General features: G+C 36.5%; 1 long non-coding RNA gene and 1 pseudogene across 1 annotated transcript; both read left to right on the plus strand.

Moving 5' to 3' along the window:
- The first annotated feature begins 9,522 nt into the window (after positions 1–9,522).
- Positions 9,523–10,818, plus strand: LOC145799491 (uncharacterized; annotated as a pseudogene).
- A 1,882-nt stretch (positions 10,819–12,700) lies between these two features.
- LOC145798628 (uncharacterized) lies at positions 12,701–14,473 on the plus strand. Its single transcript, XR_014339814.1, has 7 exons — positions 12,701–12,803; positions 12,984–13,073; positions 13,166–13,266; positions 13,368–13,481; positions 13,568–13,797; positions 13,893–13,958; positions 14,091–14,473. It is a non-coding gene; the product is annotated as an uncharacterized LOC145798628 (long non-coding RNA).
- Positions 14,474–19,196: the final 4,723 nt, after the last annotated feature.

Raw genomic sequence — 19,196 nt, forward strand, 5'->3', positions numbered from 1 at the left:
TGTTGGTTGCATTGAGTATGTCGTGGTTAGTTAGGCTTAGTTTACTTTGTAATGAATGCAAACAAAAATAGGCGGCCTTTATGCTAACAAGGGTAATTGAAGATTTCCTTGGTACTTCAGTACTACGACAATAGTTGTTGTACTACTAAGATTAAGTGGCTGTACAATAGAATACTGTTGGCCTTGACCTTAGCTAAGTTTTCAAAGTTGAATAGCCAAGCCTTTATAGAATTTGAACACCATCCCATTTCAACCAAAAATACAACCCCGTCAAAGATATGTATCCTTCCTTCCTTATGAGTGGAAATCCAATTCTGTTTTGTCTTTTTTGCACGAAAAGCATCCAGTAGATAATATATAAATATAGATTTAAACTTTGTGTATTTTTTCTAACCTTTTTTGAAAGTGCATAGTTTCTCCTCCTAAAATGGGGCATCACTTGTACTATTTTGCTAAATCAAGAGAAGAGCTTTTTAATAGTAGAGCTACAAGAAATTTCTTTCTTTAACTTGACCAAGAATGGTTGTTGATAGAATGACTGTGAGATTGGTGGAATGCAGATTCCAGACAAGTATCTAGTTGTTGTCATCTAGAGCAGTATAAGTTCTAAACTATGTGTTGGGCATAGTTATTGCACAGGTGGACTCTTCATGTTCCCCGACATAAGCTTACTTCAAATGAACCACAATCTCCTCTTTGTCCTTGACAACCCCTTACAACTTGAGCTACAATTCATTTTTGTACTCTTGAGGTATTAGTAGTCAATCACATTCCAATAGAGAGCAAATGGCCAAATATTTTCTCTTTTTTTTCTTTTTTTGATTGGCATTGGGTTGTCCAGATCAAAGCCCAACTAATCCCCAGGGGTACACAGGCCCTTGGTAAGGAGTTTCTTGCAAGTGCATCACAGTTAATTCACGGATTTTTTCCCAGTCCGATGGCCCCAAGGAATTGTTAGCACCTAAGAGGTTTTGATCCCTGAATTTTGGAGGGAGCACACCCCCAAGACCCAAGGCCTTGCCACCAGGCCAACCCCTTGGGGTTGCCAAATATTTTTACTATAGGTCATAAAGATGCATGAAAACAAACATAAGACATTGTTAATGAGAAATTATTTTGGACAAAAGCTCCATTGCAATGCAGAAGAAATAGAGTAGCAGTTTCGATATTGTAAAGCAAGACAATTAGTTGGAAACATATGCCCTCACACAAATGACATCCAAGTAAGGTAGACATAATCATAGGGTAGGAGCTCATTTTGATATTTCTTCTCTATTTCCTGTCGCTACATTTATGGATCCATGCACCCCATTTCACAGTGCCTAACGTTTCAAGTTGGTTTGTCAAATTTTCAATGTATTTCTTTCGGTGAATCACATAACTAAACTGACACCCAACTAGCTCCACCAATAATTTAGCAACTTTTCATCCAACGGAAATTAGAATATTTGAAGAGAAATATTGAATAAGGAACACATGAAAATTGTTGAGAGTATTATTGTTATAAAAAACAAGAAAAACTTTTGTCTGGATCAACTTCTTACTCTTCAAACCTTTGGATTGATTTTTTTTTTTTGATTGGCACCGGGTTTGATATAATTGTATAATGATAAACTATTGTATGGGATTAGTTTTGTTGATTTAATAAGGCCTTATTGCCTTGATTTACAAGTTTAATATTATGGTATGCTAAAGGTCACTTTTCAAAGAAAAAGAGGATCTTTCAGCCCTTTTTGCAATAAGAGTAAACAAAACAAGGAGTGCAACTATATGATCTTGTCCTTTTTATACTATTCTTGTAGAACTTATAATACTTGTCTCATATAGCGAAAAAGTGTTTGAAAAGTCTTGTGTGTTTTGTTTTAGCTTGACAGATTGAGGAACACTATTGGAAGCTATGAACTGTTTTATGAGGAATGTCTACACCTACAATTTGGTATGAGCATACTTTGACATTGAAGTTGTGCTAAAGTTAAATGTGTTTTTGTTTCTGAGAATAATTTGGGTAAATTTTTACTTGTCTTGCATAAATTCTTATTTGTGTTATGTCATGCAGTATTTGCATAAAACATATGTACTTATTCTCCAACACAAACCAAACAATGCAAATGAAACCAATTTGACAGAAGTGTGCCGCTAGAAATTGCACTATTGTGCTGCTAGAATCTCATTAATTGGGAGATCTATCATTTTCTTGATTTTTAATTTTATCTGTCTACTAGTGTAATTTTGTTTAGAAGTACTTATTTTGTCATGAGTATATTGAAAGCTGAATTTGTTTTGGTTTTTTCTTTTACTTTTGCTCAGAGGTTTCTTGCACTAGGCAAGTGAGTTGTGCCTTTTCTACTCTAGTAGCCCCCTTGATCATCTTTAGATGATTTTTCTTGGAAGTAAGTTTCATATGCTATGTTTGGATGGTAGGATTTAAAAAGAAAGAATATGAATCCTATAAAAAAAAAATAGGATTTCAAGGTTAATACAGTTTCATTGCTTGTTTGGATTAGTAAAAATTTCTCCACGAAAAATAGTTGAACTTTAAATAATGTGGAACCATATTTTTACACTAGAATGCTCAAGAAATATGAGATTTTTTTGTAGGAGTGGGAATGATATTCTCACATTGGGAAAGTAACCCAAAATTATATTCTATATTTCGTATTTGAATGCACTCAAAACAACATAATGAAGGAAAATTATGATGAAATTCTAATTTTTCCTTTGTTTCTACTATCTGAACATAGTCTTGCCAGCTAGCCAAGATGTAGTTCTTATAAATAAATAAAAGAGTAATGCTATGTTAACAAATATATTTTTTTTAAGTTTCCTTCCTATTAGTTCATTGGATTCCATTTGGTATACTGAAATTTTATTAGTACATAAGTTCATTTGTATAGCATTTTCATGAATAAAAAAATGGCAGATATACCCTTTAATCTTCCAGCAATTCTTTTCGTTTGGATCTATTTGCATAGTCTACATGATGAGGTAGCTTTCTCTAAACCACAAACCTCAAAATTGGCAGTATCATATGGAAATTTTTTCCTGGTTCATACGTTTTCCATTTTTTCCTATTTTTTGAAACATTTTTTTGAAATCATTTCTTTCCTCAAATTTCATGTGCCATGAAACAAAATGGAATTGTATAGGGGGAAAGTCAATGAGTCAATCATTTTTCCTCTAAATAGTTCATATATGTAAATAAACACAAAACCTTGAAAAAAAAAATATCAACATCACAGATGTTTTATATGATGCATAAAATATACTCTCACCACGCCCCATCGGCATCCATACATGTCATGGCCATTGGCCATTATATATTCTGATGTACAATGGAACTTAGCAGCTCATGCAAATCATTCAATTAGTTCTCATTATGAATAGAATAAGAAATTAATGAACTACATTTAGCATTATTTATATATTCAATTACCTAGTTAAATTTCTGATTAAAAAAAAAAAAAAGGAAGCAAGATTTTTAAGCGTACCTCTCTTTCTATGAACAATTATACAAATGAAAAGTAGATGTGGAAAGTTTTGATGATAATTTGGATGAATCTTAGGGTGAACTTTGTTCAAACTAAAATAATAGGAATCAAAGTGAAATTTTGGTCAGAATGGAGTTATTGATCTCCCAAATGAAATATTAATGAAGATGAGAACAATAAGTTGGAAGACATGGTGAGATGTCTTTGGGGTTACCAAGCGCGCCCAACAATTTAGACTCCCAATCTCCTAATCTAGTCTCACTACTGCAATTGAAACGAAAGATGCGAGTCCAAATCCAATAATTTTTGTAAAAAACCGTTTTATTGCGAATATTTTGCTAAAAATGGACTACATCACTAGATCTTAAAGTCATCACCTAATCTTTTGGGGAAATTAAGAAATTCGTGACTCATTCCAAAGGCCATTATCCGTCATAACCAAAGTGTCTTGGCTCGGAAACTTAGGTATGAGGGGGGAAGTTCATTAATTAAGCACTCTCACTTACTCGATCAAAAGATCGGCCTCTACTAAGTCATGATGTGATTTTTGTAGTCTATATATTCATATTTTGGTTATTATTAATGCTAACATTACTATTTGAGGCAATCAGATATAGACTATGTCGCCGATTTTGGTTATGTTTTGATTTCATGCATTTTTAAAAAACTATTTTGTACAAACTCCGAAGCATAAGAATCAATCACATTGTAATACAAGCAACACAACCTCCATCCATTGACATTCATATAGATATTTCAATTAAGCATTTAGCCTCATGATATAGCAATGAACATGATAGAGGAAATATACACATAATATGTTAAAGAAATGCTCACCTATTACTCTGAGGCAAGCCAAAAGAATAGGTTAGAGTATATGCAGGATCCTATATACAAATAACTAATGCAACATAGATAGGACATGCATCTATAAGTCCAGATACGAAGACATGACATGGATATCATCTCAAGACATGGGGTGACGCATATATTCAACTTGGAAATGATAAACTCTATAAATGCAAATGAGCTAGACCCTAATGCATGAAAAATAGATGTAATACATGGGCGTGATAAATAAGATGTGATGCTACACATAAAGTTTGTAAATAAAAGGGTTAGAAAGACGTGGGATTGGAAGATTATTACAATAATTTGAATAAGAAAGGGGAGGGGGAGAGAGAGAGAGAGTGAGATTATTACAACAATTGAATAGATAATAAAAGAAAAGAATAGGGATTGGAGAAATTATTATGACATTGAATTAATTCAGCCAAGTTACTGCTGAATCTAACAAATCATACTAAATGGTTAAAATAAACCATCCAGTAGCTCTAGAACCACCTAGGAGAGCACTCCCTAGAAACTGTCTGCTTTGTTCTTGGGAAAGATCATCTGGCCGGATACAAAATGGGCCGGCTGAACAGGAATTTGGTCGGCTGAACTCTTCTTTCTTTCGAGATTTACATCAGTGCAGAAAGTCTAGAACAAAAGCTAAGAACATTTTCGAAGGGGTGCTCATCCTTTCTACCTCCTCCACTTACAGCAATCACTTAGGGAAGAGGTAGATGAGCCTCAACCCTTAACAATAGCATAATCAAATATATACAACAAATGTTTTGCAACAAATTGACAAAATAAGAGGATCCAAGCAAAAAATAAATTCAAGCCTAAGAAATAGATGGGAACCTACATCATATTTTTGTGAATAAGGGCAGATTAGTACCCAAATCAATGCTATTAATTGGAGAGAGTAGATTAATGCACATCATTTCTTAGTAGAGGTTTTGCTTTGAAAGCAAGGGATTCATCAAAAATCCATTGAAAACTCTTCTTCTATTCATGGAGCAAGGGTGTTTCTATGCCTTTCCATGTTCACAAATAATAAAGAAGAGAGAGTTCAATGCCTTTTGACATAAAATCTCTTGTTTTACTTCTAAAAATACTCAATAGAAAGGAGAACACAACTTTTTCAACATCAAATGCCAAGGATCATCCAAGCAATCCTATGGAACAACACTTACCACTTATTGACATTGAGTGAAGAGTTGAGACACGTGGATTAAAGTGCTTGGAAAATAGGATATGTGAAGAGAAAATGTGTAACAACAAGAAAAACTACTCTACATATTAAACTTGTGAATGGATGGCTAATTACTACTCTTAATCACATCCACAAGTTTCCAAAATATACAACAATAAGAGACTTTAGCTAAAGAAAGCAAGAAAGGAAAGAAAGACTATCAACTCGATGGATGGGTGGCTAATTTCTACTCCCTCTACATCCACGAGGACTTGTTACATATTCACAACAGTTATATAATGAAGAACAAGGTCAGAATTAAAGGAAATGAGAAGAAATGATAGTCAGAAGTTAAACAATCTCGCCTTTTGAAGAGGATGAGCTTCTTTGTTTACCAAACTCTTTCTTGATTCCCTCAAGTCCTTTTAGATATGTTTTAAAATGTCCAAGAACCTTCACAAGAAGCTTAGGATCAAGCTTTGATGGTGTTTGATTGTTCAAAGTTAGAGGGTGGTAGGTTGGAGATGGAGGAGAAAGAGAGAGAAGTCAAGAGGCTTATCTTAGCCTTGGACAAATTTTCCAACCCCTAGAAAGGGGCTGCCGAGCTCTATTTATAGAGCCTCGGGTGTAAATATCTAAGATATTACGGAAAGTGTATTGAACAAGCTGAACTTTCCGAAGATGCTTTGTACCCAGACAATTCAGCCAGCCGTACCATTTGGTATCCAGCTGAATGCATTTTTAACCAGTCATCTTATGTTGTCTGGCCAGCTAGAAAGTACATCGTTAGATCAACAAGGTAAGGCTAGCCTGAATTGATAGGAGAAACATGTAGTTCAGAGGATTTCACCTCTTCCATTCATTCCCACCGCATCCGTTGCTCTGTTTGTTTGAAAATGCGTAGTATTCTAGCTTGAGAAATAATGAGCCTCAGGATATATTGGTAATGTTTGAAGTTTGAAAAAGGCTCCCATTTGGTTGAAAAGCATTTTGGCTAAAACCAATGTTTGGAAAGTTTAAAGGTTGCATCTTAGACTTCTTGCTAAGGGATTCATAAGACGAGGACATCTCATTTTCATCATTGGGTACCCAAGAAAGAGTGCCCAAGTCTCAAGATTGGTCAAAAGTGGGGTGTCTACACATGGGTTGTCCATAAACGAACCTTACTTTGCAGTCTTTTTTTGTATTATGATGTTTGATTGTTTCTAGGGATAAAAGGTGACAGAACATATACCAACTCCTTTTTTTATATTTTTCTTTTCCTTTTGATAATCTTTCATTTTCTCGAGAAAAATGTTATACACATCGCTCAACTCACTACAACTACATTTTCATATTATTAATGAACCTTACAGTCCTTGCATGCAAATTCATTAGCCATGGCTAACATTTAAGAATTACTAGTATGATGGTATTAAGTTGAATATGGAATACCAAATGCTCACATTTGTTTACCACGGGATTATTACATCAATACAAATTGCTCATGTTTGTATTGCACTATTTCGTCAGGATTAAGTATATGAAATTTCATATAAGACCTCATTACATAAAAGTTGATTTTATTGTTTATATTGTAGAGGCAAAATTGTCTTTTGACACACATTCTCACGGGACAAATTCATCCCATGGTATTCCTAATTCACCCATTTTTGGGAATTTATTTTTAATGGGATAGTTTATCCATGCTTTTTATTTTATTTTTTTTGGGTGTGCAACTAAACATGAATTATGTGAAACTTATCAAATAAGACCTTAATGTTGGTAGATCCCAAGTGTGTCTTTGCATTGCAAATAGAAATATTGTTCAAAGGGATTCTCTGTTATGATTGGTTAAGGGGGTCTACGTCAAGTTTTGTTTTGGCATGATTTATGGTTCGGTGATAAATCTTTGAAAGATGCGTTTCCTAGACTATTCTAGATTTTGTCTCAGAAAACTGTTACGGTTAATGATGTTCTTTTGTTAGATGGAAGCTTGAACAAGTTGTGTTTGCAATTTGGGAGTTTATATGTTTGGGAGAATGTCCTTTTGGATAATTTAATGAATAAACTTAATTCGCTTTGCTTGACTCTTGACATGGAGGATAAGCTGCAATGAAAGTGGGATAAAAATAATGGAACCTATTCGATTAGATCTTTTTATAATATCTGAAAATTTATCTTGTGGTTTTGAGGTTTCTGCTCTCAAGTCGCATCTCTTTTCTAGAATAATCTTCGCCCATTCAAAGTCGAAATATTTTGTTGGCAAGCTATTCTAGGTAAAGTAGCCTCTCAGAAAATTTTTAGCTAACAGGGGTAAACCTAAACGAGTTTTAAGCGCTTTGTCCAATGTGTTTGAGATTTGTCAAATCTGTATGCCATATCTTCATTCACTGTCAGTTCGCTTGGGAAAGTTGGTCCTCTTGTTTACACTGGTGTGGGTGGTGTTTGTTGGGTCTGCCCTGCCTCTCTTTTTGATCTTTTTGTGTGGTGGTTTGATCCTCCTTTTCGGAACCTTGAGAAATGACTTTGGGTGACCCTCTTCTACATGGTTGTCTGGCTAGCTCAAAATGCTACTGTCTTTAACCACTCAGAACAGCATGTTCATGACGTGGTTCACCTAGTAAACTTGTGTTTCGCTCTTTGGGCTAAAGCTTGTTTTGGTATTGTCAATTACCCAGTGTCTGGTATTATCAGTTGCCTTGACGGGGTCAGGAAACTCAAATTGAAGCTTCTTTCAAAGCCGCCTTGGTAGACATTGAAGCGATAAGATGGTTGAGGTGCGAAGGGGGCTTGGGGTTTTTTTTTGTTGTTCTTGTTATTGATGCTGATATGTTCTTTGATGTTGCTGGCGGTGTAGGGTTGCTGCTTTGTTGGCTAGAGAGATCTTGCTTTCATGAAGAATATTTTTATTGCTATGGGAAGCCTTAAGTTATAACTTATGAGGCTATGTTGTTTCTTTTTAAGGCTAAGGGTTGTTCTTGATTTGGGAGTTTTGGGAAAGTTTTTCTATTACTCTTTCGAGTTGTGCAACAATGAGTTCTGCTCTGTGCGTGCGTGTGTGTGTGTGTGTGTGTTTCGGTTTAGCTTTGATTCTTTTTGCACTTCCCTCTGCTTTATTGATATATTTCATTTCTTGATTTATATCAATAAAGTGATTTCTTTGCTAATAAAAAAGAGAAACGAAAGAAAGTGGAAGGCAATTATCACGTGCTTTTGGATGCTCCTTTGTGAACAAAACATGGAGTAAGGTGGATGCTTGCTATATATATATATATATAAATTGGTAGGGGAAGGGGCAGCTACATAACAGGAAACTCAAATTTAGATATAACATATGGTAACTCATCTATCGGGCTAACCCTTAATGTTAGCTGCTTGTTACAATAACCATATATATTTTGGTGGGTGGCAAGGCAAGACATGGTAGGTTGTACTCAATGCTGGAGCTAGGAGTTTGAAGATGGACAATAATCACTACAAGAATTTACACAAATGCCGACCACTTTTGCCGACCAAAAAAATTTTTGTCGCAAAAAAATGACATTTGGCGATCAAATATTAATTAGTCGCGAATGATCATTATTTTTGGCGACCAAATATTATTGGTCACAGAAGGTTATATTTTGGCGACCAAAAAATGAGTTAGTCGTAGAATGTGGTATACTTTTGCCGACCAGCTACAAATTTGGTCGCGGAAGGTCACATATTTTTTGGCGACCAAAAATTTGGTCGCCAAAAACTTATTTTCAGCAACCAAAAAAAAATAGTCGCCAAATTAGTACTTTTAGCGACTAATATTTTAGTTATCGTTGATTGAGATTTGATGACTAAAAAAGTTTGTCGGCGAAGGTACCTTTTCTGCGACTAATATGGTCTTTTGGTCGCCAAAAGTTTGGGAGGAAAATTTGATTTTTAGTGGGGCGGGAATTGAAATTTTTTGGCGACAAATAAATTTGGTCGCTAATTTTAAAACGACGTCGTTTTGTACCATGAAATCATGAAAAAAATAAATAAATAAAATCAAATCGGTGCCCTCTCTCTTTGTTTCTCGGTCCGCCCTCCCCCTCTCTATGTTCTTCCTCTCAATCGGTGCCCACTCTCTGCCTCTGGGACCTCTTCACTGGCATCACTGCTCGCCGCTTCGTCGGCCACTCCAAAGATGTCCTCTCCGTCGCATTCTCCTTCAATAATCGCCAAATCGTCTCTGCTTCCCGAGACCGCTTGATCAAGCTGTGGAACACTTTGGGTGATTGTAAGTACACGATTCAGGATGGTGATGCTCATTCCGATTGGGTCAGTGGTGTTCGATTTAGCCCTAATAATCTTCAGCCTACGATTGTGCCTTCGTCTTGGGATCGGACTGTGAAGATTTGGAATTTGACCAATTGTAAGATTAGGGCTTCGCTTGCTGGGCATTCTGGGTATGTGAATACGGTGGCCGTGTCGCCCGATGGGTCGCTGTGTACGAGTGGTGGGAAAGATAGGGTTATTTTGTTGTGGGATCTGGCTGAGGGAAAGAAGCTTTACTCGCTCGATTCAAGTTCGATTATTAATGCTCTGTGCTGAACAAGTGTTCGACATGGCAATCATTGATGTAGACAATACAAGTAAGAAGTTCTTAGATCATATGCATTGTTATCATAACCATGGGACTGTGTTACAACCTAATGTCACAGCCCTTTGATTGCAGCAGATCGCTATAATGAAGCATTTGAGTCATTTGATAGTTGATCCATAGGAAGATGATTTTCAATGAACACGGTAGTCATTTGGCCTACTAGGGATCTTCGATAAAATATTGCTATGTATTTGTGTTTTTAGTAGCTTGTGTATGGAAAAAATATCAGGCCTTGCATGTTATCCTACTGGGTACGATATGATTTGGGTACTTACTTTGTAGATTAGCTTTACTCTATAATTAACCGAAATAAAAAAATGAGAAGCAATTGAGCTCTCTATCTGTGGTTCCCTCTCTTCTTTTTCTTCTCCTTGCTTTCATTTTTCTGAGCTCTTTTCTCTTTCCATATGTGCATGTGAAAAGGCAAATTCCTTTAAAAATCTTCTTTTTTCCCTACAATTAATGTCCTTTTGAGCCCCATGGTTTGTTTTCCTTTGGGGAATCTTTTTGTGCTATGTTCTGTTTCTGTACTTTGAAGTTTGAATAAAAATCTGAATGACATTGAGGAATCCCTGTCTTATTGTGAAAGAGTCTTGCATAAATCACACTGGAGTGCTACTTTGTAGAATTGCTAAAGCCAACATGTGTTTTTTATTTTAAATTGTGGTGAAGTTCCAGATTTCTTTTTGAAGATACACAGAACAAATGTGTACTTTGCAGTTGATGCATGTAAACATAACTGCAATGCACTTTCTAATTTCAATTTTGTTTATTAGTTGTGTGTTAAAATTAGTTTTGTATGCTTTTGTTTGTGTGTTTTCTATATATATATATATATATATATTTAAAAATTTATTGTTGTTAATTTCATATATGGTTGACAGTTTATAACAGACCAGCTAGATACACATTCGTAAGGATGCACCTTGGTCTAGAAAGAAATAGAAGATTGTAGTTGGATTTACAAAGGGATGTCATCAAAAATTGAATCTCCCTATATATGTTTTGATGTGTGTATATATATGTTTTTCACAAATGCATCAACATATTAGGCCAATATAGGAATTTTGGCCATAATTGATGATGCTATATTAAACTAGGTTTGTTTCATTGAATAGCAGAGCTGTTTCTATACTATGGTTGTTACGACTTTCATTTACTCCAATGGTATCTAAATGATTTTACTTTACCTGCGGATGCTGCTTGAAAAAGCTAGATTCATTGATGGCATCTAATTACAGTTTGATCATTCTGTTACTGTATTTAGTTCTGTTCTTCTATAAGATTGTTATAGTATTTTAAGATAAATACTTTTGATTAAAGAAATGCTTAATTTGATTTCATATTTATTCTCGCAGATCCTCGTGACGATCTCAGTGGGATGGATGTAGCAAGATTTGTATTTTTTTTGCAGGAATTTGTTGACCCCTGCCCTCCTTCCATAAAATCACTTGCATTTAGCTGAGGTGAAACTAATTTCAAGAAAGTATTTTGTTTGAGGATACATCATAAACATATTGTTACTAAATGGTACACATTTGCGGAAGGCTTAGTTCTATTATTAACTTTAATGTTTTACTTATGTAATGTGACACCTAGTGTGTTGTACAGATTGGAAGAATTTGATTAGTGACAAGTGTGCAACAACTGTTATACTACTCAATTTGGAGTAGTTCTGGCTTATAAACAAAAATTATGGTTTGACTGGCATTCTAGCAACTGAGATCTCCTACTTGTTTCCTGTTCGACTTGTGCAAAATATGAAGCAATCTCAATATTGTTCAGAGTGATGATATCCGTGAAGTAGTTGATTTGCAAGTTTAAAAAATCTAATAGTTCTTGTTCAATGGGCAATCCTCTAACTTCAAAACTAATTCAAATTATTATTTTTATCCTCTTCTGATGAAACCTTGTCACTGATGAAGTAGATAATACAAAACACTACGTAGTTTTATTTGAGATAGTTGTAAGATATGTTGCTTCATGTCATGTATTGATCACTAGTTTTTCTATTTGAAGACAGGCTTTGATCCTTGCTCGACTTCTTGGTCAGCAGATTGACTTGGACAACATAAAGGTTTGGACATTGAGATGATATAATTATTTTATCATTGCTGTTTGCATCCATGCTGATTATTTGTATACTTTTCAGTCATTCGTTGATTCCACAGCATATACATATATTTCAAAACTTTTAAATTGCCTTCATATTTGAAGTCTCTTAAATTGTGTTACTTCATGTTTCAAGTTTTCTCCACTTTTAACTTTGCATGTTGACTGTGCCCACCTTATCTATTTCCTTCCTTTTCATTTTCGTTTGTTTGATGTTGCAAGCTTCTTATAACTATTTAGTCTGTTTACAGAGTTTGGAAGCATATTACCAAGAAGCTGGTCGATCTAGGCGGGATGGAAAATTAGCAGATTGCACTGAGTTCCTTCATTCTTTGTTAAATATATTGCAATAAATCTTGCATGGTTGGTAATGACCACTAACATATATATCCTATAAAAGTATCTTTTCCAAAGAACTGGCAACTCAAAATCCTTCCCTCTGCCTATATTTTCAAACACATATTTGTGTTCATTCAGGCGAGCAGCAGTCATGTGGGTAGATGAGCAAGCTGGGGAAGCAATTGAGCTTGCCTTCAGTAAGAAAATTGAAGCAAGGAAGAATTGGCTCCGACAGTTTGAGGTTGGAAGTTAAATTTCTTTCTTCCATAAAATCTAAGGTGTTCTGTAATTGTTCTTTTTCTAATAACACTTTCTTTTTCTAAAATCTAAGGTGTTCTAAGGTGTTCTGTAATTATTAAATCTCTTACTATCAAATTTCCTCTTCTTTGATCTTTTGCTTTGGTCAACGTTTTGGGAACAGACAGAGTATTTGGGTGTGATTCCTCCACAAAGCAGGTGTACGTGGAAGGAGCCAAAGAAGTTGCTCTTTCTGCTATCAATGGCATTAATTGTGAGCATTCTTCTCATCCATTGTTTTCTTATTTTGCTAAAATTTTGTTACTTCAAGTAGTGAAAATTTTCACCATTAAAATGTTTTTGCAGCAACTATTTTTGCGTATGGGCAGACAAGCAGTGGAAAGACATACACAATGTCTCGCATTACTAAACATGTTGTAGCTGATTTATTTGACTACATACATATGGTACTTTAAAAATGCCATTCTTTTCCCAATATTGTTTTCTGAAATCAATTACACTTGTACGAATTCCTACTCAATGTTGCTGTATTTTTTTCAACATCTAGCATAATGATAGAGAATTTGTATTGAAATTCTCTACAATTGAGATTTACAATGAAGCTGTCAAAGACCTCCTAAGCCCAGATATTGGCCCACTTAGGCTACTTGATGATCCAGAGGTGAACATTGTACTTGATGTGAATACAAATGACATTAAACTGAATTTTCACAAACATCTTTAGCTGGTCTCTTCTCTCTTCTGCAGAGAGGAACCATTGTCGAGAAACTTACAGAGGAGATTTTGAGGGACTAGGACCATCTAAAGGAGCTCTATCTTTTTGTGAAGATAAGTATCGTCAATTGGTCATAGCAGTTCTGTTTTCTTGGATGATATTGTAAGTCTATTCAATGCATTGCGTTCGTGCAGCTCAAAGACAAATAGGGGAGACCTCTCTGAATGAAACGAGTTGCAGATCTCATCAAATTCTCCAACTGGTATGCTGTCATTTCCGGAAGTAGTTATTGCCTAATACTTTAATTTGAAGTGTTTAACCTCTTCATTGACTTTACATAATAATTGATTCTTGCAGACAGTTGAAAGTTGTGGTCATGAATTCTTAGGTAGTGAAAGCTGGAGCACTCTTTCAGTCTCTGTGGTATGGAGAGTTATTTTTACTGAGATTAGTGGCAAGTAAAGATTATTTGCGCAGGGAGCTTTTTTCAAATAATTCTTGTTTTTATAGGACGTTTAGTGAGAAATGTAAAATGCAAGTTGGTTCTTTGTCTAGAATTTCGTTGATCTTGCGGGAAGTGAGCGTGCTACTCAGACATTATCAGCTGGTACAAGACTGAAAGAGGGTTGCCACATTAACCACAGTTTTCTAATAACCGAAGTGGCTTTCCCAATACATTAAGTAGGAGAATCGGAGAATGGAAGAAGCAAGCGAATGTGCGAAGCCATCTAAGGGTAACTTTCATGCCACTGCTGCAAGAATGTATATATTGGGAATGTAAAGTTTAGTATGTAGCTTTTACCTTGTTATCTTGCAGACAGTCTTGCTATTTTTTTGATGGGGAAGGTTAAGTTGATTCTGTTCTCTCTCTATGTCTGTCTCTCTTTGTACTTGACACGATTGTAAAGAAATAAAGTTGTGTTGTAATGTTTATGATTGATGGAGAAATGTTCCAATCTTTTGCATTCCATGGCAACTGAGAGTCTGAAATGTTGTACTTTTGTCCCAAATTCCCAATAGCTTTTGCTAATCAAAGCCCCAAAACTAGTAAGGGCACTCGTGCCCCAGTAAATTATACTTTTGCTGACTAAATAAAGTAGTCGGTGTATCACCAAGCACATTTGGCGACTAAATAATTAGTCGTTAAAATTATTAATTTTGGAAACCAAAGGATTTGGTCACGAATAGGTCTATTGCCAACTAAAGTTTTAGTTGTGCAAAACATGTTTGGTCACGGAATGTGACAATTGGCGACCAAACAATTTGGTCGCGGAATGTGATATTTGGCGACCAAAATTTTTGGTCGCGGAATGTCACAATTCGCGACCAAAATTTTTTGGTCATGGAATGTCACAATTGGCGACCAAACTTTTTGGTCATTGAATGTGATAATTGGCGGCCAAACTTTTTGGTTGCGAAATGTGTCAATTGGCGACTGAGATATTTGGTCAGGAAAATATCACTTTCCGCGACCAAAGTGTTTTAGCGACTGTCACGACCCCAAACCGCCCCTACTAGTTTGGTGCCGTGATGGCCAGTAATCCAAGATTACCGAAGGCCAACTTTCAAATTCACACACAAACAGAGTATTACATATGGGGCTAACATGTGCGGAAGCAATATATACAAATTTAATTAGTCCATAAGAGATGTGCATAAGTTAAATGGAATGGCATACGTTTGTACATAGCTTTAATACAACAAAATGAAATACAAAAATACATCCTGACCAAAAGGCTTCTCAGCTATCAAATCCAAAACACGATAAAATAGAACTAAGAAGCATAGTCTTCAAGATGCGGCAAAAGTGCATAATCCAAAACAAGTAGCAAGTACATCTAGGCGTCATCGCCGTCCTGCTCGTCACCTACATATATATAGAGAGGGGTGAGCTTGGATACTCAGTGAATGGTATAAATAATAAAGCGGTTTGCATGAATGATATCCAAAATTGTTATCAAAACAAGGCACATCACATCTTGTACAAAATGCAAGGGCAAATCAAGTTTATCTAACAATCTTTCAAGTCTCAATGATTTAAGTCTTTCAAGGCTTTCAAGTTCCAAGGCATCTAACAAATCTATCGAGCTTCGTCAATCAAAGTCTTTTCAAGTTTCATGGGTGACATTAACAAAGATTGTGCTACAAATGCTTATAGTCCCCTAGCACGTACGGACTTTCAAGAATTGTGCTACAAATGCTTATAGTCCCCTAGCACGTACGGACTTTCAAGAATTGTGCTACAAATGCTTATAGTCCCCTAGCACGTACGGACTTTCAAGAATTGTGCTACAAATGCTTATAGTCCCCTAGCACGTACGGACTTTCAAGGTTGTGCTACAAATGCTTATAGTCCCCTAGCACGTACAGACTTTCAAGGTTGTGCTACAAATGCTTATAGTCCCCTAGCACGTACGGACTTTCAAAGGTTATCAAGATCAACGCTAATACTTGATACACAAATAGGAATAGTCATTCATGCTTAGCAAATATTATTCAAAACAAAGCAAAACTTTATCAAAACTTTATAACGTAGCTTTATCAAAAATACCACTCACATAGTTCTTCAACGTCGGGGTCAAGCGAGAGTCCAAGTCCTATAAACACATGGCAAGCTCTATTGAATGCACTTTCAAACAAGTTCACATGCATACAGATGATCTCGGCATCCTTCAAAACTAAGCTAAGACAAAGCAAAAGACTATTTCTCATCTCGGGAAAACATGCTGGGCGATTACCAGGTCTAGGCCGAGGTCCCACACCTCCTTGCCGAGGTGTTGCCTCGATGGCCACATTCAAGGAAATGAGGTCAGGAAAATCTGGGTTTCCCTCTCTTGAAGAACATGACGAACATGAAGAACATGGACATGAGGAAGATGAATGCAAAGATCAAAACTTGCTATTACAAAAGCTGAGATTTCATGCTATGAATTCAAAAACATGGACCTGGGTACCCATACTCGAAGATCCTATGAAAACAAACACAAAAGCATGAATCTTAATGCAAACTTTCGGATCGAACAAGGCTTTTATTCAAGAACACATGAATACTACTTTCTCTTTCTAAAACCAAACTTTCAATTAATGCATGGCTTGCATATCAGGTTCGATCATGCAATGCATCTAGATGATTAACAAGAACAACAAGGGTAGGTCAAGAATCTAACCTTAATACACGAATCTAACGGTTAGATCTCTAGGAATCAAGCTCGAAGGTCCACCGCTCCACTCTAAAACTCCTTCTTCCTTCTAGAGCTTCTCTCTCCCAAGGCAAAGATATGATACAAAATGATAGGTTCTACTCACTACCGGCTCATTTAACATTCAGCTCAGACACGTGGCAATGGCTGGTTGGTTCTCCCTGAAAAGGTGACTGACAGACCAGACAAAGTATGGCGAAAGGGTGTTTAACAAGTAAGGTGGCATGGCATTCTGACAAGGTACTGACATCGAGTGGAAACATCGGCTCCGGTAGGTGAGGTATCTATGATCCCGGCTAGGACGGACAACACTTGGCCTAGTTGTGCCACACCTCAGCCTAGATGTGCCACACCTCGGTCTAGGTCGCACCAATCCGGAACAAGATCACTTGGGTTCAAGGATAACATCTCGACCTAGATGATACACCTCTCGGCCTTGATGATAAACCTCGGCCTAGAAAATGACATCTCGGCCAATATGCCAGGACGAAGGTAGAGGTCAACCAAAGTGGTTTCAAGATGGTTCTGGCTTTAAGGTGACCTCGGCTAGACTCACCAGAAAAGAACAAGACTCAACAAGTAAATTTTACATAAGTACAAACCAAGACAAAATCTCATTCTAGTTAAGACAAGTCAAGAAAATTCACTACTGCAACTTAGCAAAACAAGATTATACAAATGCTCATGCCCGAGACTAAGGTGGGGAATGAGGGTCACTACAGTCTACCCTCCTTAGAGAAGTTTGGTCCCCAAACTTTAGTTATCTTGCCCTACAAATAACTCCGGATAACGGATTTTTATTTCCTCTTCCTTTTCCCATGTAGCCTCCTTGCCATAATGCCCCTCCTATTCTATCTTTACCATTGGTATCGATTTGTTTCTCAACTGCCGCTCTTGCTTGTCAACAATTCTCATCGGCTTTTCCTCGTAGCCTAAATCTTTATTAACCACGATCTCAAAATAATCAATCACATGTAGTGGATCTCGAACATATTTCCTCAACATTGAAACATGAAACACGTTGTGGACTTGGCTTAATTCTGGCGGCAGGGCAAGCCTGTAGGCAACAGGGTTGACCTTCTTAAGAATTTCGAATGGCCCAATATATCGAGGTGCTAATTTGCCCTTCTTCCCAAATCTTGAAACCCCTGTCATCGGCGAGATCATCAAAAATACATGATCCCCAGTCTCAAATTCTAATTCCCTCATTCTCTGGTCGGCATAACTCTTCTGCCGGCTCTGTGCGGTTTTAATCCTTTGTTGAATGAGCTTAATCTTCTTTGGTTGTAACTCGAACCAGTTCGGGACCAATCAAGGCTTTATCTCCCACTTCAGTCCAACATATCGGCGACCTGCACTTCCTTCCATACAAAGCTTCGTACGGTGCCATGCCAATGCTGGCTTGATAACTGTTGTTGTAGGCGAATTCTACTAACGGTAGATGTACTTCCCAATTTCCCTTGAAATCTAACATACATAGTCTAAGCATATCTTCGAGTGTCTGAATCATTCTTTCTGTTTGTCCATCGGTCTGGGGATGAAATGCTGTGCTAAACCTCAACTCGGTTCCCAAAGCCCTTTGTAAACTCTGCCAAAACCTAGAAACAAACTTCGAATCTCGGTCTGACACTATGGACATCGGCACTCCATGAAGCTTCACAATCTCATTCATATACAGTCCAGCAAGCCGGTCGGCATTGAATGTAGTCTTGACAGGCAAAAAGTGTGCTGATGTAACGCCCTCAAAATAATAACAATAAACCCATCAGATAAGACATGCATTTACATTTAAACTAACTGCATTCCTTTCATTCATTAGAATTCCAAGACGTAAGTATTACATGTTAACCTCATAACAAAATGCCCTACGGGCTTACAGCTTTCCAAGTTAACACTTGGTTACAACAAAGAGTTCTAACTCGTTTACACATTAAGCCCTTGGCTTGAAATTACATGTAATACATCAACAGTAAAACGACAAAACTATGTCCGCCACTAGCCTCCCAGCTATGTCCTTGGAGGTGGCATGCTTCCTGCACCTGAAAATGATATTCCCATATAGGGTGAGCCACAGCCCAGTAGAAATACACTAAACCAACCATGGACAATGACTAAAACATTAGCAATTGATAGTTGGTCACCACTGATTCAATCACATAAATTACATATTTATGTCAACGACTTACAAGTCCCAATTACTTTTCATTTTCCCTTTTTCAACAGATAAGCATGCTAGCTCTATCATCATTTCCACAGATATGTATAAAAACTATATCTCACATTCAGATAAGCATAAAAGCTATATCCACATTTTCAACAGATATGTATATCAACAATATCCACAGATAAGCATACAAGCTGTATCCACACTCTACAACAGATATGTATATCAACAATATCCACAGATAAGCATACAAGCTGTATCCACACTTCACTTCACAAAGATAAGCATATGAGCTCT

The sequence above is a fragment of the Camellia sinensis genome, chromosome 9 (assembly GCF_055761805.1).
Source record: "Camellia sinensis isolate YWXY chromosome 9, ASM5576180v1, whole genome shotgun sequence".
NCBI classification, from domain to species: Eukaryota; Viridiplantae; Streptophyta; class Magnoliopsida; order Ericales; family Theaceae; genus Camellia; species Camellia sinensis.